The sequence below is a fragment of the Erpetoichthys calabaricus genome, chromosome 1 (genome assembly GCF_900747795.2).
Source record: "Erpetoichthys calabaricus chromosome 1, fErpCal1.3, whole genome shotgun sequence".
Lineage (NCBI taxonomy): Eukaryota > Metazoa > Chordata > Cladistia > Polypteriformes > Polypteridae > Erpetoichthys > Erpetoichthys calabaricus.
Window position 1 is genome coordinate 188435095 of NC_041394.2, and position 24849 is coordinate 188459943.

The 24849-nt window shown below is 36.9% G+C and overlaps 1 protein-coding gene across 10 annotated transcripts in view; it reads left to right on the forward strand.

The window, feature by feature from the left end:
* Positions 1-516: 516 nt before the first annotated feature.
* The window catches only part of mical3a (microtubule associated monooxygenase, calponin and LIM domain containing 3a), a 431263-nt gene continuing 406930 nt past the window's right edge, over positions 517-24849 (forward strand). For 3 of the 10 annotated variants that reach the window (XM_051922886.1, XM_051922891.1, XM_051922904.1), the window contains exon 1: positions 518-927. The gene's annotated coding sequence lies outside the window, so the exon portion shown is untranslated. Of the gene's footprint in view, positions 928-24849 lie in introns of all 10 variants that reach the window. The other 7 variants (XM_051922897.1, XM_051922895.1, XM_051922908.1 and 4 more) reach the window with 4 other exon arrangements.

Below are 24849 nucleotides of genomic sequence, written 5' to 3' on the forward strand. Positions count from 1 at the left end.
ATGCTAAACTTACTAGCTCATATAAGATTTCTTTTGAAAAAATGTTTGTGTAGGATAACTCAGTAAATCAGCTTTGTGGTTAGTTAAAGAAACAAACAAATGCAGGTGTATTCGTGGAAGAGAAATGAGTGGATGGACGTGCGGCAGTTGCAGCAGAGTCATTTTAACATCTTTTTGTGGCACCCCATTTCTGGGGGACTGCCTGAATCTTCTGAACTCTGTTCTTTCCTGCTACATAAAAACCTTATTCCTTTGATCAATAGGGTAAGGCTAATTCTTTCTGCAATAAGTGCATACTAAACATGTTTATTTATGAATCCCTGGCAGAATGTTGGATGAAGTAGAAGTTTTTCATTTCTCCACATGACTACATAACTGGGTCAGTTAAAATGAGACGATGATTCGAAATGAAAACAGGCAGGCACTGCACGTCTCCTGGATTAGCGTCACTCTGTACTCTTCTTGCAAGATGGCAGACTTAGCAAAGAAATGTGAGGAATGAATATTGTGTTCTTCTGTTTTGTTCAATTCATTGTAGACTGAAATCATCCTGTCAGCAGGAACAGAGAGGCAGGGTTAATCTGTCTGTGCTGTTGCTCAGTAGTAAGGGGGTTAATCTGGCTTATGATGGTAATTATAATGATGGTGTACTGTCTGTAGAGAGGAAAAAAAAGAGAAAGGGCCTGGCAAAGCCTACTAGCCTGCTCAGTGGGAGGAGCCAGAGTGCTAGTGGGATCCTTCTGCTGACCTTGGAGTGAGCCGGGAAGAGGGAAAAATAGACAGAGGGAGAGAGAGAGAGAGAGAGAGTGAGTGTGTGAACTACGCTCTGCTGCTAAATGTGAGTACGGAGTGTCTCAACTCTCTGTGGCAGCCAGCAGCAAATGACAAATCCAGGAACGTGCACAAGGACTGAGACTGACAGACACAGTAAGTACAGACCTCTATGCTTTTATTTTTCTCATGTTGCAGTCTGTAATGTCTTAGGCTTTATTTCTGCTGCTGAGGCACTGGCATCACATTATGCCCGGGCAGCCCTGTCTGCATGAGCACATCAGGCCAAATGCATGTTTTCCCCTGCCTCTTGAAGAATGATGCTGGCACTGTGGGAAGCCATTCTTTTTGTAGGAGGATTGTATATTCTGGATGGAAGCAATAGCTGGAATCTCAAATCACATAATACCCAGAACACTGAGTGTTGCCTTGTGTATTCTCTTATTTGTTAAAATGACTTTGTGTAAAATGATGAAAGGAGCCTATTTATTGCACTGCGGCTTACAGTATGGCACACAGGGTAAACAGGTATGCAAACAGTTCAGCCTGTTTGGCAGTAGAGATGTAGAGTACAGTGTGTAGTGTATAGTGTCTTACTCCAGAATTCAGCTATAAAAGGATAACTTGAAATAATCGTATTATAGTTGTTAGCGGCTGAAGATCACAAGGAGCTAAGTGAATGTAGATGATGCCTTGCTCTTCTTATGCAGTAGTAATCTGCAGCAGCTGCTTTAACAATAGGGGCTCTTAGGAGTGTTTTATTTTTCTTGTCTGAATATGTTGTTATGATTTTCTTTCTGCCTTTGCAGCTGTTGCTTAAAGTATATTGAATCGTTTAATGACATTACACTTGTGATGGAATAAGACTTGAATAAAAAACCATCTACTGAACATTCTTCTGGCTTTACAATTTACATCTCTTCATGTTGATTTTTCCTTTATGTGAAGCACTGGTGGTACATATACTTTTATTGTTGGATTTCATTTGTTTTGTATGTGATTGTGTATATACAATATATATATATATATATATATATATATATATATATATATATATATATATATATATATATATATATATACACACACATGCACACACACACACACACACACACATACATAGATATATACATACATACATACATACGTATGTAGCAATTAAGTATTTACAACATTCAATTCAATTTAATTTACTCTTGCACACCATTCTTTACATTTATGTTCCTATAATATATACAGTTTATGAATGTCAAGTTCTGCGGTGGGCTGGCGCCCTGCCCGGGGTTTGTTTCCTACCTTGCGCCCTGTGTTGGCTGGGATTGGCTCCAGCAGACCCCCGTGACCCTATAGTTAGGATATAGCAGGTTGGATAATGGATGGATGGAATGTCAAGTTTTGCAAAGTTCCCACCATTATATGTAATACACTTATCTTGCTACATATTTTTCTCTTCCTTAAAGCTGTTCAAAATCACATTATTTCTCCAGGAGGTTAAAATAAATTGTGTTTAGGCTACAGTTTTATTAAGACTTGCCTCCATTTTTCTTTTGGTGGTGACATACTATATACAGTGCCAGATAGAGATGGACACTGCTTTAGGACCAGAAGTTTCAATTCACAAGTGCACTTGCATGTAGGCGTTAGTCTGTTTTGGAGCGCCTTGAATCTAAACTATTTACTCGCATAGCAATGATTGTGCATTTGCAAAACTTAATTGTACTCTGTGCATGCTCATCACCACATAAATAATTATAGGATGGCGTGATTACATTTCATCACAAATTAATTCCAAGGTCTGTCATTGTAATTAAATATAGGTCATCCATTCCTTGCTGTTAAATGACTCAGAAATCACACATCCTCACTAGTCCTGAATTCTCTGTCTTCTGAGCATACTGTTCTGCTCAGTATGGACTTCTAATGGTGCTTGACATGAGAATATTTTACAGTGTAGTGACAGCACTGACTCCAAAGATAACAACCAATGCTGGATCTTTGGGTTTACAGAAGATGTGCTTTGCTCAGCCTTTTGAAACCCTGATGTGTTGAATCCAGGATGATTGGGAGAGAGCTAGATAAGGATTGCCATCACAGGTTTGTGATGAGTCGCACTGCTGAAAAAGTTTTGAGATGTGAATGGCATCACCAACAAGGATTGCAAGTGATGGTACGTGCATGTATTTGGCAGGTTAACCTATTACAGTGAGGTGGTGACATCACATCCCCCCAAAATAGCACAACTTTTGTGTCCAGTGTGTGGCAAGACTGAGAGAGTGATGACCAAGATTTGGATTCAGATCTTTGGTGAGAGCTATAATAAGTTTTAAGTGTAAACCCATGCTCTGTTGTACTGGTGTAATTTTGTTGGATATCTTTTACTGTAGATTGTTAATTCATGTTGAGGAATAACAGTAGTTTGTATGTGAAAATAATATCAGCCATTTAGATTCCTACTGCATGTGGCCTGTGGTGGGAGGACTAAAGTTTCATGTCAGATGTGGAATAAAGGGCAAATCAGTACTCATTTATATGTAGGTTAAATGAAGTCACTGCAAAATATATATATAAAATTATGTTATAAGTGATGTTGGTGGTGCTTGCTTAGCAAATTAAGCAAAGGCATTGTTATGAATTCTGCGGTGGGCTGGTGCCCTGCCCGGGGTTTGTTTTCTGCCTTGTGCCCTGTGTTGGCTGGGATTGGCTCCAGCAGACCCCCGTGACCCTGTAGTTAGGATACAGTGGGTTGGATAATGGATGGATGGATGGATTCTTATGAATTACTTTTCCTTCCATTTTAAAGTCATCTGCCCAATTATAATATTATTTGCAGTATTGCATGTATCAAATTTGGACACTTGACTGCTGTCTGGCACTAGTGTGGGCACATTACAGAATTGTGAGTATTCTTGTATGCAGCAAAGGCCAAATATGATGTTTCCTGAGGTCTGTGGTGTCCTGGTAGGTAACATGTAATTTCAAGTAAACTGATATCTCCCGCCTTTTATTTTGTTCAGCTGATCAAACAATTTTTGCTTTACTTTTTACCTTTTCTAATACATCCCCTCATAATTTTACTTATTGCCTTTCATATTACACATGCTTTTAAAGCAAGTTACATTTACAGCACACATTATACGATTCAAGCATTGGGAGCTCAGATAGACTAACTGACCTGTCTCTGGGTCGTGCACTAATAAAGTTACTACCTGTAACCTAGAGCCTTAGACGGTTGGCCAAGATTTCTGCTTGCATTGAAGTGTATTACTTTAAATTCTTCCTAGAGTAAACAGAGATTCAAAGAATATCTGTCCATAGATCTGCTTTTTGCAGTTACCATGAGCTGTATTAATCATTAAAAATATCCAAACATTGTAATGTGTCATCATTTCAGCAGGCTATCAGGGTTATAGGACAGTGCTTAATAGATATTCACATGATATTAATACTACCATAATGATGCAGCAGCAGCAGCAGCAGACAACACTGTGTTGTTGTATTTTGCCAAGACTTGCTAAATTTATGGATATGAGAAAACTTCACTCATTCATTTACATGTGCAAATAAACAATTCAAAAGGGTGCATTTGCCCATGGCACTTCTTAAAACCTTTGGTAAGAGTTTACTTCTAAATAACTAATCCATCCATTTTAAATATGTGAAAGTTTGTGTCTTGCCATTGTTGAATGAATTTGCCATGTGATATCTTGTGCCAAGAATGGAGGAAGCCTGAAAGAAATTTAACATATTTCTGGAAAAATATAAAGTGAACCTAAACCTTATCTGTTTAAATATAAGATTAATACCAAAGCCTATTGAAGTCTCTTCCTGGCAAACTAGAGAAAATAAAATTACCTCAAACTCCAAACTTAATATAGGAACAGCATCCATCATTCAGAGCTTTATTGCCTAACAATTTTATAATGAAGATGTCATAGGCCATATATATCATGCTCTGTATAATTTTACAGGTCAGTACTTTGTAATCCAGGGCAGATTTACAAAATAGTTTAATAGGCCTTTTTAACATGATGAACTTTAGCTTTACTATTGTCCACAGTGTTAGAGCATCAAGTTTGGATTGAGGATTATACAGTAAATGTGGCTCTTGAAAACTCTGGTTCTTTGTTGCATGCCATTTTAAATCTCACAACCTAATGAAATTATAATCTTTTTCAATTATCTGACCTAAAACATCACATGCTTTCTCATACCTCCATGGTAAAGAAGTCTCCTCTTCTGTGAAAAATTGGAGTCATGCATTTCAGATTACATCAGCGTCACCGAGTAACCCAAAGGCTGTGTACAGTACCATATAAGCAGTAAGCAGCATCTCCCTTTTTATTGTACATCTGTCAATCCATCCTTTGACCTTCCTTTTCAAATTAACATATTGTGGAAAGCAATTTTGTAATCTCTGAATCATTGTGAACTCTGAACAAGACATAAGTCCATTACAGGTCACACTTACAGTCACTCCTTTTAAGCAAATGAATAGATGCCAATTAGTCTAACATTCTTGTCTTCAAGATTTTTGAGGAAACAGGCAAATCAGGTAAAAACCATATATAATAAATGCAGTGAGAATGAACCAACTCCTCAAAGAAATTGATGAGGCTGGATATTAAGCCCAGGCGCATTGAGCTCACCATAATTATTTCTTGTAACCTCTGAGAGAGTATAACTAAAGAAGCTAGTTTTTATTTTTGACTTATCTCAAGATGCATTTGTTTTTTTATGATTTATTTTTATATTGGTTATAATTGGCTCTAAGTAGGCCATTAGTGTAAAACATGTCTACCCCCAAAAGTGCTATCCTTTATATTGTACCTTTACATTGATAACTTATATATAGGTATTTGTCAGATATTGGCTTTCTTACTTCAACTTTTCAACTTCTATGACCTAGACAAAACCTGGCCAGTACTTTGCCTTATTTCCAGCTTAAGAAACTATCAGGTGAAATTGAGTTTGATATATCTGCAGTACATATTGCAGTAATATGGGGATTGGCTTTATAAGTAATGGTTGCTTTGTCTATTGTAGTTTGTTTTGTAGCCTAATTTCCAAATGGCTTTTCTAGACAGTCATTAATGATAAACGGGGTATAAGTTTTATTTTTACCTTACATTCTGTACTTTTTGAAAACAGAACCAATGACAGTATTGCACCAAAGGTTCTTTCACTACTACTTGTCTTCTTGTCCATTTCTTCAGCCTCAAATGAGAAGCCAGAAATTCTTCACCTCACTGAGACCGTAAAAGTAAAGATAGTAGACATTCATAATTTCAGCCTGCGTTAACAGCATTTGAGAACACGTTTCAATGAAAGTATATATTTATATAAGTTACAGTATAATTGGGAAACAACATTTTAAGTTTTTTCTTCTACCGCAAAGGTTCTTTCTGTGCTAGGCTAATCAATAGATTAAGTCACAAGGGAGACATAATGTGCTTCCTGTTGTGTCTTTCTGAAATATTTCTTTTTGTTGAAATTTCAGTACCACCATCAATAACACATGTAATAGAGAAAGCAGTCATAATGTTTGTGTGTAATGTTTTGCCTATGTATAATGCAGAATATGACAGCAGCCAATGTCTTAGCAAGCAGGCAGTGTGTTGCTGGGGAATTTCTCAGTAATGTGCAGAATTGCTCACACTGACACAAACTGATTAGATGGCCACATTCCAAGGGAGGATTTATACTTACATTTACATCTGTAAAATATGTCCTTACAAGGCCTTATGGGATTATTGAAATCAGATTTTAGATCTGTAAAAGTGACTACCTAAGACTAAATCTTAAACTGATCAATCAACATCAGAAAAGATGCATTTTTAGAAACATTGGAGGTATCATCAATGGAAAGTTATGAGCTACAAATGACATCAGAAGATGAGTGTCCTTATCTTGAGCTGACAGATTAATGATCCTGTATTTCCCTGTTCCCAATTGCTTGCTTGTAAATTGAATCGAATTAACTGGATTTTCAATATAAATATTTTAGGTATTTTCTACTTTCCAGGATCACATGTAGTATAAAATTAACCTTACTTGTAATTTCTGAAAATAGTGCAGTGTAAAGGATGTGATTGATGATAATTTTGTAATTTTTGTAAATGTTCCCCAGGCCACTAGAGGACACTGGTGGATGTACTTGCATGACTACAGTGGGAGAGTACAGATAGCCTGGCTGTCTCAGTCACACTTTATAGCATGGGGAGCCTGCAACGAATCCTGAAGCTGCTGGGAGACTTTTTATGGAGAGCTTTTTAATGGTAGCTGGGTAACCTGCAAGAATTTATGAAGGATTACCCAAAATTGTTCCCAGACCTGTTCCAACCAGTACAATGGGGAAGGTAGCGGTGATAAGGACTCAACAGACAGGAGGAAGGAAGGTACCTGTTTCTGGTGAGAACAGCAAAGTGTTAATGGGTTCACTACCCCTTGGAATGGTCAGACCTTATGTGTGTTTCATGGGACCAGAAGTTTTAGACTTTCACCTGCTTTAAGTACTCTTCTTTTCCCTGCTCCTATGGTTTACTTCTTTTCTTAATAACATCCCTTTTATTATTTTGATCATCCGTAGGTTTTGGTGATGACCCACGAATGTCCCAAAAGTCCACCGCAGTTTGCCTTTTCCTATTTCAAGAAGCGATTTTCATAGGAGGATCTTAATTGTAAACCTTTCTCATGCTTTCCTCTTTGAAAACTCTTTTCTTTGTCTCCTTACACCTCAGGATGCGTGTGAAAGCTTAGAAATACCACTTCTGTGCTACCAAAATCAATAGGTTATCCTTTATAATTGATTACAGACTACCAAAAAAATTTCTTGGCCATTGTTGTGACAAAAATCTTGCCTGGAATGGAATAAACATTCTTTCCTTTAAGAAACGTTCAGAATTTCAGAAATTTCAGTTAGTAGTTGCTTCAGTGTCAGACTTGCCTCCAACCCTTTGACTTTTAGCTCCAAATACTGCAGAGACAAGTAACATTTTTGCCTGTTGGAAAGGATTATGTGGTGTAATATAGAGTACATCTGCATATCACTAGTCATTTAAAAGATAACTTTTGCCAGAATTGCAAAAAAAAAACTCCTTCTTTGGAAGCCAACCCTTTATCGACAGAAAAGTTGGCAACAAATGTATTTTCCTCTTGTGACTTCATACTGAAAGCAGTTTAAAGTTGCTAATTTTTTTAGTGTTGCTTGTGTTGGGAGATAAAAGGTTGTGGGTTGTGTCCAGAGAGGGAGGCTACGTACAGTGAGCACAGCACAGACAGGGTACATTGATGATAGGTGTGGCAGGGAAATTAGTGTGAGACCAGAAAACATAATTTTTACACTCTTATGCTTTTGTTTACAAATGCAGATATTAGTCTCCATTTCTGCCTTTCATCCAAAATACCCCCCCCCCCCCCCCACAAAAAATGAAGACTTTTGAAAATACCCTCCAGACCTATATATTTCTAAAATCGGAGCATCAGTGTTGTAATGTGGAATGGACAAAAACGTGGACTCAGTTTGTTTGGTTCATGCTTATTATATGGCCCATCCCTGATTGGATCCTGCTCACTACAATGTCTCATTCCCTGACTGGTCACCCTTCAAGGAAGAAAATTATATTCCAACATAGTCGGCATAGAAAAGTTAAAATGCTGCTTACATGCATTAAAGGCAAATAGTTTAGTGGTCTCTACATTTTTGTGATAAATACTGTGGCCAGCAGCGTTTACCACCCCTCCAAAGATTTTTCCACCGATGTGTACTTGCCTAGTGTAGGCGAACATCTATGTTATATGTCTTTTCGGTTGTTTTATTGTGGACTTAGATACATTTGTAAACAATGTGAAAACATTAGTATGGAGAAAGATTGTTTTCCTTTAAAAACACCATTTTTAAATCAAAATATAACAGTGTGGAACTAACCTAAGGGAGTTGTAGAGATATCAATGCTCCCTCCATGTAAAAGAAGTATATTACTTTCTTGAGAGTATGAAGTGTAGCTAAAGGATAGGTTTATGATTTTCCGCTCTGCAAGGGGGCTTGGAGTCCCTGTGTTGTGGGTTCAACTTCAAGGAAGCGTGTGAATGCCAGTAGGAAACAATGAGAAAGTTATGACATGTAGGATGCTCTCAAGCTAAAGTCAAGATTATAGGAGGTGAGAACCTGTTAAAAGTGACTGAACAAGAATGATAACAGCCTGTTGGGCTCAGGAAATGTTGATTTTGCTCAGCAGATCAAGATGGTCCTTTTTTTCTCTCGGGGAGAAATTATTTTTTTTTAAGTTGTGGCTTTAATTGTCACTGATGATAGGTCTGGTGTAAATTTGCTCTATTGGTGCAAGAAGTAGGATAACTGCTACTATGGATAACAATTTTAGGCAAGGGGGTAGTGCAAGAGAATTAGGGTAACGACATGCTAAAGGCAATTCAATGATGCTTTCGTTCTGCATTGAATAGAGTGATAGATATCCTTTGAACTAGTCAGATTTATGTAGCTCGGAAAGTGAAGTCCATTATTTTTCCACCTTGTAGACAGGGCAGTAACCTTAAGATGTGTGTGGATCTCTTATTGTACATTTCAACAGGAAAGGTTTACCATGTTGGTCAACTTCAATAACATAGTATGTGGCATTTTTAAACCTGCTTAAACCAATTCAAGCTCATGGTAAGAAGTAACCCTTTATGATGCCAGTTGAAGTTCACCAGTTAATTATTACAATTGTTGTATTTTTGGCTAATTCATTTATCCAAGGTTTCTTACAAGATCAGCATATGTTTCAGCTGTTCAAATGTTTGTTTTTAAACAACCCTAAGTCCAGGCAAGTGATGTGATTTAAGTTTCCAATCAAGTGCCTTAACCGCTACACAACAATGCCTCAGACTTATTACATTTATTCTGTTATAGAATACTGTGATTATTACAATCAGTACAAACTGGATTCTTATTGGAATATAACATTATATAGTGAAACACAATATGTTTATTCCATTCTGTCTGCATATAATTGGGTTGATATAGTCAAGGACATCGCGGCCAAATTAATTTGCTTGTATTGGCAGTTATTCATATATTTACTATATAATCTGAAAGTAAAAGTCATTAATCATGTTCTGTATTCCTCATGATTACGTCCATGTGTTGTCAGATATTATTGACAAAAATTAAAATAAATACTATTTAAGTGTATAATTTTATTTCAGTTTTAATTGGATGTAGTCACAGTTATCGCCTCTGCTCTTCTCAAACATGTTATAAAGGCTTTCATCTGAGCACACACAAAATAGCCAGCAATTTTACCCACTCAGCTAAACTTGCAGTAGTGAAATACAATTTCGGAAAAAAAATCATACAATTAAAACAAAACCATTTAGCAGATTATTGTAAAACAACTGAATCCTTCAAAAATCACATTTTGCAGACTGTATCCTTCTATGCAAACAGTAACACATCTTTCCAATGCCTTCAAACCAGAGCACAGTAGGCACCCGCTTAGTTCACCTGGTGGTTGGACCACCTTTGACCTTCTCGGTTGTTTTCTTACAGTGTAGTATATAACAGAGCACTTTTGTTTGCAGCCTTCTTGTATTTCAAATCCACCCCTCAACTTATTCATTTTCTTTATTTCTTCCACAGCAAGTCCACATTTACAAGTAAAATAATAAGCTATTACTCACTTTACAGCTTTTCCTGTGGCATGCATGTGTAGCATTCAAAACTGAAACCACTGCCATTATTGAATTCTCATAATGTGTCAATCTGATAGGGTCAGTGTGCAAACTGGCAAACCCTCTACTTTTAACACCAGAATTCAGGTATTGAAGAGAGAGAGAGAGCAATAAAAGTGAACTAATACTGTGTTCCCTTAAAGTTTGCAAAAGGAATTCATTAAAATCCAATAAAAGCAAAATGTTGAAAATTACGTGCTTCTTTGTTATTTTTTACCACAGTGCTGATCCTCACCAAATCATCTTATCAGGCATCGAGTGGAAGAAAGTTTTGACACAACATGCAGTCCAAAAATTGCTGAAATATACTTCACATATCTCACTCTTCAATGAATATTTCCATTTTTATGCATACGCATAATGTATGTACATCATCAACTTATTCAGCACAAGCATTGCAAGCCAGGAAAAGATGGCATTACAGGGCTCTGCAACAGAGCAGTTATTACTATATGTGCCAGTAGTGGCAATGGGGGTCATCGTACCAGTGCAAAAAAAAAAATAAAGTTGTCATCAGGGCCTCATACATGAGCAGGGTGCCTTGAAAGGGAAAAATACAGTGACAGTATTAAAAGAAAGAAGGTGTGAGCTGGGTGGGCACTTGTCACTTTCCCCCAGGACCCTTGAGGACAGGTAATCCAGCAGTTGCCAACGTTACTTGAGGCAAAGGTGTCAGGACTTTGCAAGTGCTTTTTCCTTGACCTTTGTTTAGGTTTATTCTCACTCTTTTTAGTTCTCACATTGTACTAACCTCTTTAGTATTATGTTTACTCCCGGTAAAATGAATAAAAAATGTATTTTTTTCTACAATAAAAATGTTATTACATGTAACAGAAACATGTAAATTCAAAACGTCAACATAAATACAGTAGGAAATGTATGTCTCGAGTTCTCTGATGTACAGATGCAGATTTAGTACACATCCTATGCATGAAATGTTTTGAAATAGTCACCAATGCACATCCCAGCATCGAAGTAGGAACAGTAGAAACGTGTTTCTTTGCACACTTTTCTTGTAATATTTTTCCTGTTGCTTGTGCATGAGAGGGTAGAATGTGAGAGCCGTGTTTAATGTGCTCCATATGTTGTTTTTAGGCCACCACAGTGCAAGGCTTACTGACTCCCATATTTCTTCAGACATGAACAATGCTTAGGGGCTAACATCTTTATTTGTCTTACTACATGATCACAATCCTTTTGCCTTTTGGGCATACATCTAGTTGCGCAATGAACTTTCAGGTGACTGAATTCACTGGGCGGTTTGGTTGTGCAGTGCCGTATGCATCAATTTCACTATTGGTGTTAACATCTGATGACCAATTCGCATTGTCAGTACTATTGATTGATTCAACTAAAGGTACAGTTTCAGTTTGTTGTAAAACTGGCCTTACTGCTTCTCATTTACACACCTCTGAGTTTTGATTGAAGGCTACATCCCACTCATGAATATCGATGAGTTACACCAGAGTGTCAAAATGCATAGAAATATTCAGGAGTTTCTGTAGCATAATGTTATTTTATCCATCAGATGGCAGCAAAATACTATACTGAGAGTTATTTGGGCTTAATCCTGTAAAACGGACCATTACAGATCACCCCGAGTCTGACTTTGACTTCACAGTAGTTACATAGAATTCCAAGCCAAAGTCATGCTCAGGGTTAACACCAAGGAGATGAGTTATTGTAATGCGTTTTCATTTGCATTTATTGCTTTTTAAATGTATTTGTTTTATTATTATTGTACTATTTGTTCATTTTTTTTCTAATTTAATTATTCTGGTTTTTTTTCTTATTTACTTATTCTGTTTTAAAGAATGACCTTATGGGGCATCTCTCCCTAATCATGCCAATGTTCTACTATCAGGGCAGTCATGTGAGCTCCTATTTAAGGCCTAATCAAGCCTGAGTCTGAATATCGGGGCATTCACTTCCCTCTCACTGTCAGTGGCTCTCCCTGTCTGAGCAGGATATTTTCACATTATGTTACCTTAAGAGCCTGTCAAAGTTTCTCAAATGTTCATTTGATTCCAAATTTTTAGATTTTTTGGATGCCCCCCCCCCCCTAAAAAATTTATGTTTCTAGTTTATCTGTTTTATTATTGTAGAATTTTGGAGTGATTATTAGTTTGTTAAAAGTATTACCTAGTTTACTCAGTTTCTGTGCAGTTATTTGCTTTGGTTTTTGGAATGGCCGTACCATGTGTACAGTAAATGTGTTGGAAGGAACTCAGTCGAGTTGTTGGAAGTGAGTGCCCAAAAAATGTAGTAATAGGAAGGGTGGTCTGTAGGTGGCACACATTAATTGTCTGTACAAAGTGTGCAAGAATTCTGTTGTATTGAATGTGATTTTAAATGTTGCCAGTCAATTTCTTCTGGAGGAAGTAAGGAAGCTCTGCCACTTAATTAACATTTTGAGTGCTGACAGAAGTGTGGGCACAGCAGTGATAGTGGGGGTGAGAGGTGCATGTAAGAAATACTGGGAACTACATGTGGTCTATGGGAGTGAGACATGGTTGGTGAAGGTGGAGCATAACAAAGCTGGAAAGAAGAGCTGTCTCCTCAGTCCAACACCTACCGTGCTTTGAGTATGTGGAGCAAAGGCAGAGGATGACTACATGGAGATAGTGGGGATGAGGCCAACAGAAAGACCACTGAAGACATGGCTTAAGGTGTTGTCAGATGAAATTTAAAAAATTGGGTTTCACAGAAAAATCATGCCCAAGACCACACAGGGTGGAGAAAAAGAATGAGGACTGGGGGGCAGCTAACCTGGTAAATGGGCATTAAACCACTGATTATAATTAGCTTTCTTGATCAGTGATTTAACTAGTGTGGTTTCTCTGTAAGAAACCTTATATTTGTGGATATTGCAAGCGTTAATATGTAAAATAAATATTGATTGAAGTAAAATTGCTTAGGAAAGTGCTGCGTTAAAAGAATATTAAAATGGGAATTTTAATTTGTGAATAAGGACATTTCAACTGAATACTCTGTATGTCTACTTGAAAGAACTTTTTATGTCATGTTACAACTGATGCTAGATAGCAGAAAAATGTCCAGATTCATGGTGGTGTCTCCTTAAAGCTGTAGAACCAAAACTAGAATGTGCTGTAAGAGGTCTGTAACGACTGATTCTTATTTTTTAACAATTTGGTTCTCTTTTCTTAATTACTTATTGGTAAAAGTAGAAAAATTATGTTATTCTGAGTAATTCAGAGTTCACTGTTTTCTACACATATGTCCTAACCCAAACAAAATCATGTCAAGATAGATATGATGACATTAAAATCAAGCATACATTTTCTTTGCCAGTAGATCCAGCAAACTAAGCCATTCCATCCTAGCAGGAATAGTACAGTATTGCGTAGCTTTTTGAGTGTGGCATAAACTGCCAAGTCAATGCCTGCCTCCATCTGTCGGCATAATTTTTTTTTTTTGTCAGTTTGGTTTTTACCTACCTGAAGGCGTGATTCTTTGTTACATAATCACGCAAGCATAGCAACAGAGTTATAGACTTGTATGGTTTTGGGGAATTTCTTTTATTTTTGAGGTTTTCATATTTATTACATACTGAGCTTTCACTCACTGCTTAGGATCTGCATGGCAGTATATATAATTACCAATTTTCAGTTGCCAAAACAGTTTGCTCCACATTCTAGTCTAATTACATACAATTTGTTCATTCATCCTTTAGTAGGCATTTTGAACATCTGAGGGGTGTTATAATAAATAGTATTAATTATTGTTATTTGTATTATTATTACAGTTATATAATGAACCATAGCCTAACCTAGATTAATCTTCTTTGTGAATTTCCCCTTGGGATTAATAAAGTATCTATCTATCTATCTATCTATCTATCTATCTATCTATCTATCTATCTATCTATCTATCTATCTATCTATCTATCTATCTATCTATCTATCTATCTATCTATCTATCTATCTATCTATCTATCTATCTATCTAAAATGATTGCCATCTACCACATGATTCTGAGGGCACACCAGCACAGTTCCTTTCAGTTTTCTATCCCCAAACTATATAAAATAACAGTTCTGTATCTCTGGAGCTGCAATCAATCCAACACCAAAGCTGGTGTCACATAACATCACAGGTTAAGCAGAGCCACAGATACTTTACCGTTAGTGTCACTTATACACTAAACTGTATGCTTTGCTGATGAGGCTTCATACTCTATAACCCATTATAAAATTTTGTTCACAATTGTGGAGTTCAGACATTGAGGTTAGTGCTTCAAATTACTTTTTACAGAGATTCTTAAAGTATAATCAACAGAGATGGGTGCTTCAAAAATTCCAATATTTAGTCATACAGTATAATTAGAGTTTATGCTCTATGTTTCACAAAGAAAGAGCTTACCACAAGTACACGGTGGAGCCTGTATGTGTGCTCATCACTAAATCTGTGTCCTCAGTTACATTTCTGCATGCTGCCCTTATCAAAAGGTAGAAATCTGAGAACCTTCCAGCTCCAGAACTTCATTCAGCTGTTCACGTCTGTTGCAGGGAAGCAGAGCGGCAACAGTGATTGACATCACTCATGGTAAGCCTATGGAGGCTGTAAAGATACTTTATACAGTGTATAACTTTACCGCTTTGGAATCTGCTGCCGTTTCTCAACACACTGTAAAAACATAAACAGCTGAATGTTGTTAATCATTCAAACTCACCCTCTTTAAATATGTGAGCCAATTGCCATGCCAGCAACTCTGTTTGTAATACAGATCAGAGAAAGATACATATTACATGAGCCAAATACATTTTTATGCCTAGTAATAATCTTTCATAAATTTGAGCTCAATTAAATAAAAGAAATCTTTTGTGTTCTACCTGAATCTATAAAATACAAAGCGTTCTGCTGAAAACACTGTTATAAACAAGAGTTTTGACAAATTCCACAGGGGAGGAGATGATCAGAAGGTACAGCTTTAGAAATTTTGCCTAATTATAAGTGTGACAGTGTGGACATTTTGGCACATACAACAATAGTGAAGTCAAGCTACAGCAAGCATTGCTTGCATGTGGGGAAATGACAATGTGTGCAGACAATACGAGTGTCCATTTCCATAGCAGCTGATAAATGAGCAGCTTTTTCTATTATTGTAGTGGATGGCATGGTGGCACAGTGCATGTACTTCTAATTGCTCCATTCTATTGCAACTTAAGTATGGTATTTCTTTACAAGATAGCTCACATAAACATACAAGAATATGACCAAAACATTTATTTGCTTTCAATTACTCTTGAAAAAACAAACAATCTAATAATTAATCAATGATTATGTCACAAGCCTGATTAATGTAGCGATTAGTTGTAATGAACAAAATGACTCAAAAAGTGGACTTGCAGTTCAACATGAGAGCATAAGTTCAGATTGTGGGAGAGAGCCGGAGACTGCAGAAGAAACGCACATGAACATGAGAAGGTCGTGTAAACTCCACACAGGTGTTGTACAGTTGGGATTTGAACAGGGTTCCAAGCCTTGTGAGGAAATGAGGAAATAAGGAAGGTCAGATGACCTGTCACCTAGGTATGAAATGCAATGCTTGAGTCAAGTCCCATCAGAGCTCCCTTAATTTATCTCCCTGCACCTCGTTTGTTGGGACGGCTGCATAATAAGCATTACATAGTAACAGGCATGGAGAGGAGAAGCATGGGGTACATAATACACCAATTGAAAGGCTTGGGACAGAATCCCAGCCAATCCCAGACAGGAAAGATATACTAGGGGCGGAGCCCCAGCCCATTCCAAACTGTTTAATAATGCTTATAATACATTGCATTTGTTATGAACTGGGTTGTTGCGATATTTTTTTCAATATATTTGTGCCACCATTTTGTATTTTTTTTTGTGTACAAGCATTGCAATTTTGTGATTAGCAATGGTACTCTGGGACTACTAGAAGACATCTCCACCTCTCCAGTATAAAAATCGGCGATGCACTACTATCAACATCCAGCAGCACAACATTTAGCTGTGCTCGACATTAATTAAAATTTAATTTATGTAATAGGTTAAAGACAGTAAAAAGGTGAAATATTGAAAATCAGTGGTAGATACGTTGGCGGTGGTGTCACTAGGGTTAGTGTCACCCATTGTGCTAACTACAGCCAGATTAGGACCTCACAGGCTCCTGGGTGACTTAATGAATAGATCTCATTTACAGAGAGTTGATTGTACTTTAAACAATGCACTGCACGGATAGCAGGCCATTTAATTATGCATGGTAATTCCGATTATTAATGGCACGCAAAACGCTCAGTCATTTCATGGAGTCGAGGGGAAACATGGTCCACCTTGCTAATTTCTACCTGAAACACTGCACCAAAATTTTATGGGCAGTCATTTGGGTATCACCCCCTCCGATGGTGCCACACTAGCAAGTCCACTGCACTTTGGGAATGTAGTGTCAGGGTCTCACTGTTTCTTGTCTGGCCCAAGGACCAAGTTCAGTTCTTATGTGTTCACCACTTCCATCCATGTTTATGAGGTGAGTTTTCTTCCCCATGCTAAGGATGTGCCTGACAAACTAACAATTCTAAATTGGCCCAGTACATGTTACAAATTGATAGTTTTTTTTTTCTTTCTGAATTTTTAAAGCTTTTGAAACATTATGAATTCTTTTTTTGTATTTTTGGTTCTGTCTAATTTTAGCTGACATTTTTCATATTTTTTTTTTTGTTTTTATGCTACACCAATTTGTTTTTTGTGGGTGCTGTCATTTTTAGAGAGATGTTGTTGGCAATGAAGATCTGTTGCTATATGAACCCCTGAAATTGCATTATTTTGACATCATCTTCTGCAGGATATTTAAAACGATTGTGCACTGCATTCAGCGTCCATGATTGTGGATAAAAAACAAAACAATATTTCAATGTTCATTAACTAAATAGGGAATGTATTTTTAGGCAGAGAGGATTCTAGCTTTGGTAATTTTTCGCTTTGAGTTCTGTTTAGTGTTTTCAGGGCTTTTTTGATTCTTTGGCTCCTTTTATGACTTTGCCTTTTTCACTCTAATTTCTCAGGCACACCTTGCTAAAATTTGTCTTTTGAGAAATGATTAATTCAATCGTATCACAATACCATGACAGTAGATGTGTGCGTACCTGTGTCCTCCAGCAGTCTGGTATCTCATCCAGGGTGAATCCTGAACTTATTGCTAACTCAATAAGCTGCAGATCTCCATGATCCTATGGTATAAACAGGATCAGAAAATATAAAGAGCTAATGAGTAACTCATTTGAATGCATTTAAACATCAGCATTTAACTTTTATGTGCTGTTCCTCATATGCTGAATCCTTGTGTTGAAATGATTTTGTGAAAGTGTTTGAAGTTTTATTTGGCTTGTATATTTTGTTTGCCCCTTGTGTTTTTCTTTTGTTGGCTGTACTCTCCACCAGCTGCTCTAGTAAGGATAGTCACCCACATGTTAAAATAACCGGTTTTCAGACTTGTTTTAAATGCTAAGATTGACAGGCCATTTCTTGCATTTGCTGGATGATCATTCCTTCATTTATGGTACCTATAATTAAAGGCTCTACCACCAACAGTAATTTTCTTTATTCTCAGAAGCAAAGCATAGCGTGCATCTTATGTTAGAAGAGTTTACTAAAGCACTAAAACAGTGAGCAAGGTAAAAGGGGGGGCTAATCCATTCATAACATTATAAGTTAGGGTAAGGATTATGAAGTCTGTTCTAAACATAACAGACAGCCAATGAAGAGACTTAAAAGTAGAAGTAATACGATCACCCTTCTTAGTTCTTTTTTGCTGCATTTTGTATTAATTGTACAGAGGAAAAAGAACAATATGAGCAGCACCCTCTAAAGAAACCATTATATTACTGGGCGAGTGGGTTCTCTGGCAGTAAAGAGCAAATGAAGGTGCTGTTTTTCATTCCCTGCTGCATTTTGAGAATCAACCTCACCTGGTTACCCAGAAATGAGTAAAGAATAAAATTAAGAACATTAAGTATACAGAATCATGTGGGCACTGCAAATCATTTTCTAGCATATAGAATGACAAGCAGCTGTTGTTGCTTGCAAAATAAGTAGAGACAGATGAAGACAACATTTTTCTGTAGTGGAAGTAAAAATGTTATCGATAAGAAAGAATGTAATAACTGTAGACAATCTTGAAATGCTTTATACTAACTTTAGCAGGCTTTGAAAACTGGGTAATACTGTATTTGATGCAAACATCTGCCAGCTGTTGATATATCCCAGAAGTGATTGCTTTGGCAGGCGCTGAGGCTATTATTATTATTATTTGATCCCCACCTTTTTGAGACCATGTAGAGGGATAAATTGAAGATTGACGGGTTATTAGAGAGCATACTCAATGAACAAGGGGAGGTCTTATTGGACTAAACAGAGACTGTGAACTAGGGACCTATCCTTAATCTTGAACCTCCCTGTACGGGGAATAGAATTATGCTTAGGAATGAAGCTAAGAGAAATTACCTAAGATTAAAACTGCCCAATAATAACTTTATATCCTGAAACATTTCACTGATATAAAGGGCTTTGCTAATATTCTTCTTTGCTAGTATGATCTGCCATTTGTATATTTATAGCATCTTCATATTTGTGATAATTATCTGTATGCAATGTATCTGAAAACAAGTTAAACTGGTTGCTCGAAAGAATGACACAACATGTTGACAATACTAAAAATTACAGAAGCATCTTTGCCGAGGCAGTTGTTAGTTTTATAAACTCTAAAAGTCAAAGATGACCATCTCTGGAGACAAGAGCCCCTGAACAAAATCCATATAGTGCTTTTGGGGGCAGGCAAAGACCTCCTCAGATGAACACACCACACTTCAGTTAGCTTTATAAGATCAGTAAAAGAGCCACCATCATGCCTGAGGTACATGTGGAGCATTGAATAGTGTAGGATGCTAAACAGCTTTGCAAAATTAAAGTGTAGTACTACCAGGGTGTATGGTGTGGTTTTTTGCAACATTTTCCATTTGCTTTTGATTTGGCATGTAAGATTATTTAACATTAATATTTTTCATAATATAATGTTAAAATGAATTAACTGCCTGAGACTAAGTGCATTAGTTAAATCAGGAGGATACTCCAATAGCATTGTTACAGTAGCACGATATAAAATAAAGTGCTGGCAGTATACAGTTGCACAATAGAGAATCAAGTATGGGATGTAGAAAAGTGATGCAGTAGTACGATAAAGAATAAAGTGCAGACTAAATGTTTACAAAAAATGTTTATTGTCAGAGTAAAACAGAATTAGAGAATTAAACATTATACTGTGGGTCCACGTTACAAAGAATCTGCTCAGATAATACTGTATGTTTTGAGAAGAGGTGTCCACAAGAGCCTTTTCCTTTACTATATCATACCATACCCATGATGTTCTTAAACCTGCTTTATCAAGTTCAGGGTTTTCAGAGAAAGCTCCTCTGTAATTTTGTTAAATATCCATAGAGTATGTCCATTTTTTCTGTATACAGTATTAAAAAGTATATTTAAAAATTTTTTTAAAGTTTGAAGTAAATGGACAGAAATATATTCAAATATATTCAAAAGTTTAAAACAAATATTTTAAATATATTTTGATGGGTTTATTACGAGATTGTAGGAGACAGTAAGGAGACCTGGGTTCGCTTCCCGTGTCCTCCCTGCGTGGAGTTTGCATGTTCTCCCCGTGTCTGTGTGGGTTTCCTCCGGGTACTCCGGTTTTCTCACACAGTCCAAAGACATACAGGTTAGGTGCATTGGCAATTAGGTGCATTGTGCTTAGTTTGTGGGTGTGTGTGTGTGTGTGCCCTGCGTTGGGCTAGCACCTTGCCTGGGGTTTGTTCCTGCCTTGTGCCCTGTGTTGGCTGGGATTGGCTCCAGCAGACCCTGTGTTAGGATATAGCGGGTTGGATGATGGATGGATGGATATTATGAGATTGTGTTCTTTGATTTAAATGTGTACTACCAAATTGGAAACGGTAGTGAAAAGGGAAAAATGACTGAGAAATGGAAAGGCAAAAATCTACAAAAGGATAGGGTTTAAAAGCTGAATGTCCCCAAAACAATATACCAAAACTCAAAAATCATTGTTGAAAGAATCACATAAAGTCCTTTCTCCCTAAAAAAGATTCTCACTGACTGTTGTGGTACAGGCAAAGTTACTGCCTCGGTCCAGGTTTATTACTTTTTTATTTAGTCTTTCTTTATTAGTTTTATTTAAATGTAAGTTTTCATATCCTGTTATTAATTCTGTTCATGGTTTAGTATTGTATTGTATTTAGTGTATTTACTATTATGGTTTTTATTAATATGAAATTGATTATTAATTGTTTTGTTTCAGTTTTGTAATGTAGTAAGAATGTATTCATGTTATTTGTCTTAAAGCCTTGTCCCATTAAGGTTGAGTTTCAAGGGGGTGGGGCCATCTGATGATGCTGCTAGAGATTACGCCAACTGTATGAGAAGTGGCAGTTGTAACTTTAGCTTCAGCATTGCTGGTTTGTGACTCTGGATTTTTAACTTTCATTTTTTGTTTGGATTTCCTGGTTTTGTTTTTTTTATAAGGTACCAATATAACATTTCTGCTTGTTGGATTTATTTGTTTTAGGTTTGTGGTTTGTAGCAAAATATTTTTTTCCTCTTTTTTCTCTTTTTCCTAAGTAGACATTTTTGTTCTTTTTAAAAATTCTTTATAGTAAATATTTAAAATATTTGTATTTGTTCCTGTTGGCCAGTGGGTTTTACAGTTTTTCCTCTCTCCTTTTTGATATTGGTGAACATTTTTTAAACTTTAAAAGCTTTAGCCTTATTTTGGGTCTGTGAATGCCTGAAATCCTGCCTTTTGAATGTGGGTCTATGCATTGTGGGGGGGAGGGAGAGGACTTTCCAGTAGGTTCACACCAAAATTAAGAGCAGATCTGACCTTTAGTGTGGGATTTTGGAGGCTTCCTATTTCTGCTTCATTGTAGTAGGAGATTATAACACTAACTAACACCACAAGGGCTCTTTTGGGGATGACACAAACTTCAGATTTCCCCAGAATGGAACTGAAGGCAAAAGCTGCAGTCCTTGTTAAAAGTAAAGGCTTTTTTCAATAAGAAGGCAGTAAGTAACTAAAGCAGTAACCAAAGTTAATGTTTTGATAATAAATAATGTAACATGACTTTCAGACTTGTATAAAAACATGTCCGCACTTTTTATGTCATCCTAAGAGAGTAACTGACTGAAACTGTTAGTTTGATGAATCTTTAAGTATTGGCTATAGAAGAAGGTAGCTGTGTTTTGAGACGCTAGCAGTATATATTATGCTATCCAGGAAAGACTGTAAAAAAAAAAACTTAATAAATCATTGCTGAGACATTGATATGAAAAAAGTAGTCTGTAGCTATGTTTCAATTTTAATTTATCATTCTCAAATGGTTTTATTTGTCAAATTAAAAAGTATACTGTATCCTTCTAATCTGATCAGAAGGACAGATTATACAGGATAGTAAAGAAATTGCCTGGTGAAGAGAGCCTACCATGCATGCAATTATTGAGAACAAGGCAGATAATAGTCCTAGAATAGGTACTAGTTCATAGCTGGACACACCTATGCGCACGCCTATGCACACACCCACACTTATTCATTCATACAGGGTCAATTTAAGTTATTCTGCATTCTTTTGGAGTATGGGAGAAAAACAATAAGCTGAAGCATTTCCCTCCCTACTTAATGCGTAAGCTCTGTCGCATAACTGACTGAAACTGATGGTTTGATTAACCTTTAAATATTACCTTGTACAGGTAATAATATAGAAACCTATTGCTGGGATATACCAATAAGAGCTTGATGGACTGAATGACCTCATTTTATTTGGAAAATTGCCATGTGCATATCAAAAATCAATGTGACATGAACAAATTAAAACATGGCTGAAGAGTTTTATTTTAAATTTGTAAAGTTGATGATGCCTTACAAATGGTTCTCTTAGAGAATAGTGTCAGAGGTCCATATTTGTCCCCAGGCTGATACAGTATATGCAGGATTGACTGACATTTTGTGATTTTGCTGGGTTGATGATTTTGTGTAAATTACTCCATATCTCAGAATAAATCAGTGTAGCTGATGTAGCATAATTTAAAGGCATAATTCAATCCCTGTGTTTGGTTAAAGGAAAGTCAGCTCCAGGTCATGAAGGAAGTCTATCTAAAAAGACATATATAAAAGCTCTCTGACATCTGAGTAACCTAGTCCTCTGGTAATATTTTTTCTGTTAAATATATTATTGACCGACACTTTCATAATGAATGTTATTCCACTGTAGTGTTGCATGCAGTATAAAATTAATTAAACACACATTAGATGTCACAAAGGCAAAAAATGTCAAATGAGATAAAACCAAAATATATAGACCAAAAATATTTCCGGTAATGCATAAGTCCAGCCATGGGTCATATCAGTGGCCTAAGTGTATATTTGAAAGGTAAGGAAGAATATGTGAACCAAGCAAATATATGCAAGGCGCACTCATGACCCAAGTACAAGTATAAAGTATAATTGAGCAACACATAGAAACAAAAAAACAGTACAGAGTTCTTTATCAAAAATAACAGCTTTATTAGACAAAATAAATTCGAAGGGAGGGATAAAACAGTGGGAGAACATAAAGTACCAAACCAAGAAACTGAAAGAAACTCTTGTTCTTGATATACATGTTTCATACCTTGTCTGTCTTGTGAAGGAGCTTGTCTATCAGCTTACCATCCAAATACCATGCATAACAACCAACAAAGAGGATCTTCCACTTACCGACAAAACTTAACTTTTTCCAAAGCACTTGGTACAAAATTTCTAATACAATGAGTTCTTGCCCAACATTTATCCCTTGGGCTCTGGTCTAGTGGTGCTTCCAAAGCAATCCTTGTGGTCGTTTAATATAAAATATCGGACACCAGTTTTCCTTGTGGGATCTCTATGTGCTCACCTGGCAAGTGGGGAGATTTCCAAGCCATCTTCCCTAACCTCTCTAACAGTCTAGTGCCCCCCCGAGCAACATTTTCCAAGGCATGGAAAATATTTATCCATGTTTTATTGCTTTTGGGTTGCTCTTCCTAGAGCTCAAAAGTCTGATTTATCTTGCTGCAACCACAACAAGTATGGACTGTACCAAATACAGTTACAATTACTTTTTTCCAGTCCATTTTACCCTTGACATTGCCTTGCCAGACTGGATTCCTGCTATAAAATAGATGCTACTGGGTACATTCTTTGTTTTCTTTCCCCCCAACAAACTATACTGGTAGGTCACATATGTGTGGTGGCAGCGGCTACAGTGGCAACCTCCCTTTCCAACTGACACTTACTCCATCCACTCTTCTTTTTCTTTTGATTGTAGAGTATGTCAGCTATTCCTACAGAAGCACCAAGCTACTTTATCCTTTGAGAGTACTCCTTTTACAGGATCTTTCATGGCATGGGTGGTGTGATTTGTTATTTAGACTATATACTAACAGAGGGAGACATGGAAGGCTTATCTGCAAAGCTTAGAAGAAGTTCTTAAGTTACTACAATCTCACAAACATGGAGTCAAAACAGACAGATGTTCATTTCCGGAGAATAGTGTGTCTTACAGTATTTATGAATGTAATACTTGCTACTGGCATCCACTCTGTGAAAGAAAAGGCATCTATTGAAAGGACTGCTGTTCCTATTAGTGTGATTGAGTTTAGGTCTTTTGTAGCCCTGCTAAACTGTTCATCCCACACCTGTTCACTATCACCCACCAACGAAAGCAAAGATGCGATATGGATTTGGTCTGAGAAATGTCAGTGTGCTTTTAAAGATGGTAAGGAGTACAGTTGCCATCAAGTATAGCCCAGAGCTACCGCTCATTCTGCTTTGTAATGCATCTCCAGTTGGAGTGGGCAGTGTAATATGTCATCAAATGAAAGATGGAAGCAAGAAACCTTTTGGCTGTGTATCCTGTGTGTTGTCATAAATAGAATAGAATTACTCTCAGATAGAGAATAAAGCCTTAGGATTAGTATTAGTATGCCATGAAACTTCATGAATACTTGTATGGTAGGAGTTTCAGTTTCATCTTACTGAAAGGTTATAAGCCCCTGCTTAAAGTACTTGGCCCTAAAACAAGTATTCTGGCCCAAGCTGCTGCGAGGATGCAAAGATGGGTTCTAATTCTAGTACCATATTCAGTACATACAGTATAAAACCCAGAGTAAAAGATTAGAGTAAGTAGCATAGTAAGACTAACACACTATATAAGCTACCTGTGAAACATAGTGAGGGTGTGGTATCCAGTTCTGATTGCACAGTATCTTTATCTGCTGCCATGAGAGATAT